Source organism: Peromyscus californicus, unplaced genomic scaffold (assembly GCF_007827085.1).
Source record: "Peromyscus californicus insignis strain IS unplaced genomic scaffold, ASM782708v3 Scaffold_13__1_contigs__length_99412109, whole genome shotgun sequence".
In the NCBI taxonomy this organism is placed as follows: Eukaryota; Metazoa; Chordata; class Mammalia; order Rodentia; family Cricetidae; genus Peromyscus; species Peromyscus californicus.
In genome coordinates, this window is record NW_026294424.1 from 30618636 (window position 1) to 30621492 (window position 2857).

Sequence of the window (2857 nt, forward strand, 5' to 3'; positions counted from 1 at the left end):
TCAACTCTTTTCTGTCTTCTTCATTGTCTCTACAATCCACACACCTCTACCCAGCTACCCAGCTGACTGTTGGCAGGCTCCGACATATTGTTCAATCCAAAAAGTGTTGAAAATGCTTATGTTCTGCACTAGCAAATATTCGGACAAGATTTAATTATTTATGTAAAAAATAAATGAACATATCCATATCATTAATATCTGAATGCACTTTGGTTTTCTCAAATGATAAAATTATATATTTCTAATGAATTGTTTTAGAGTAGGTTTCCTTAGGTGATTCCTTGGTACAATGGATTGCACATTTAACTTCAAAAATAAGTTTCCTTATGGTTGATTATCAATAAATGTTTTATGTGTGCAGCTATGCTTGGGGTTATATTAAAGTTTCATGGGGGAAAAGAGGTTGTGAAAGGAAAAGAAGCACATGCATAAAGCAGTAGTCCTCAGCCTTCATAGTTTTTAATACATTTATTTATTTTTATTCAGTATTTATTTATTGGGAGAATATGTGTGTTTGTGTTCATATGTGCATGGTCTGGTGTGCATGAGAAGATCAGGGAACCACTTGAAGAAGCAGATGTAGCTGGAGTTTTCTCCAGTCCCAGTCAGGCTCAAGTTGCTCAGACCCAAGTAAACACACAGAGACTTATATTACTTATAAACTGTATGACCTTGGCAGGCGTCTTGCTATCTAGTTCTTATATCTTAAATTAACCCATTTCTACTAATTTATACCTTGCCATGTGGCTTGTGGCTTACTGGTACTTTACATCTTACTTCTCATGGCGGCGGCTGGAAGCATCTCCTGACTCAGCCTTCCTGTTCCCAGCATTCTCCTCTCTCTTTGTCCTGCCTACACTATACTTCCTGCCTGGCTATTGGCCAATCAGCATTTTATTTATCAATCAATCAGAGCAACACCTTCACAGCATACAGAAAGACATTCCCAACAAGCAGGTTTTCCTCTTCCACCATGTAGGCCCTGAGGATCAGATTCAAGATATTCAGGCTTGGCAGAACACACCTTTAGTCACTGAGCCACTTCGATGGCACAGTTCTCATAGTCTAATGAACATGAGAGGTTCCTAGAGAGCTCATGATTCCATTTTCTGTGTATTCTCTCTAGTAGTCTTGATTTAACTTATTCTAAGAGTGAGTGGGCTACATACATTTAAATTTCTGTAAATCTCCTTGGGCTTTGAGAACCTCAGCGGCAGAGTCACATCCTTGTTTAAAAAAAGATTACTGGCCTGGCAGACAACTTCTGATGCTCAGTTGTTGCCCTGAGTGGTGTCAGAGAATTGGAGCAATGTTCATGTGATTTTTGAAGCTGATGTATTCAGGCTCACACTATGGAAACATCAACTAGTATATGATGCTATGGATGGCAAGTTACCATCACAGCTGTGGGAGGAAAAAGTGCCCAACTCCACAATTGCAGTTTTCCTGCGGTTCATTATGAGGATCAGGAAGAGCAATCACCAATCTGGTATTTTGGGTAAAACTGGCTTTTCTTCACAAAAGACTCTATTAAGCAGAAGTGATGTTGCTAGGATGGAGTTTGTATATTATTTATGTGAACTGACTCATAGCTAAAGTTGTCACGTAGGGATGCACAGGCTGGACATTGAACCTTCTCCTCTCTGAAATATTGCCTATTTTCCTGACATACCTGTTCATGGAGATGAGACTTTGCCTGATCTTGATGTCTCCAAAGGTGGGGCATGACCACATGGCAGTTCAAACCCTGGAATAGCAACTGTGACTCAATCCCTTTTTATCCAGTGGAACAGAACTAGGAAAGAAATAACAGGAGAAAGAGGTATTAACTGTAACTATGCAGGTCACATAAGAGAAATTCAGTGTAGGAAATGGAGTACCAACCGTAGGGTGTGAGAGTGTAGCCACAAGCTGGCTCTGGAATTACAGAGCATGTAACAAGGGATGGATTTTGCTGGTGGACTAGTGCTCAGCCCTAAGGACTAAGGAGCAGAAATGGTCACCTCAGGTAGAGTCACACCTATCACTGTCTAGGGAAGCCTCCCAGACAGCTCAGTTGTATTTAGCTAAAGGGTCTGAAACATCTTGAATACTATTGAGGACACAACTTATCAGTTTCTTGGTCCATCAGTTTGTCTCTTCTCCATACAATGTACAGCACTTTTATGAGTTTCAACTATGACAGGAAGCAGAAGGCAAGAATAGCAATCAAAGTTATTGGTACCTCTACTCAGCAGCTGCATTCTCTATGCCTGCTTTTGACTAAGAGAAGTCTGTTGGTGATCAGGAAACTGGCAACTGCCAGACATGGGTGCCCTGGATTTTCAGTTCATGAAAGTCAACTCTCGGGAAACACCAGAGTGGCTTGGAGAAAGTTGTTTCACCAGGCATGAAAAATCTCTCTTCCTCAGGCATTTTGGCCATTTCTTCCTCTTTTAAAATTTGTACTGTGAGAGATAGGATCCAAGGTCTTCAGGTGCTACACAATGCTCTACTACTGAGCCATATCCCAAGCATATTTGTTATTTGTTAAGTGCTCTTGTCTCCACCCTAGAGGCAGACTCCTCTGTCACTAGTGTTATGGTTGTGATGGACAGAAGATAACCAACTGTTGTGCTTACACTATTACTTGAAAACAAAATATGAAATGATCATTTTACTGAAGGAGGCTTATTGGCAATCTGTATGTATAACCTGTGTTTGAAAGGACAAGATAAAACTTTCATAGATTTTTTTATTAATTGAAATTATAAGGAAATGGAGTAGAGATTCTAAATGCAACACTTATTAATAGGAGGTAATTGGAACCAGGACACTCAAGGATGCTTATCAAATAGGTTAGAACCTCATTAATTCA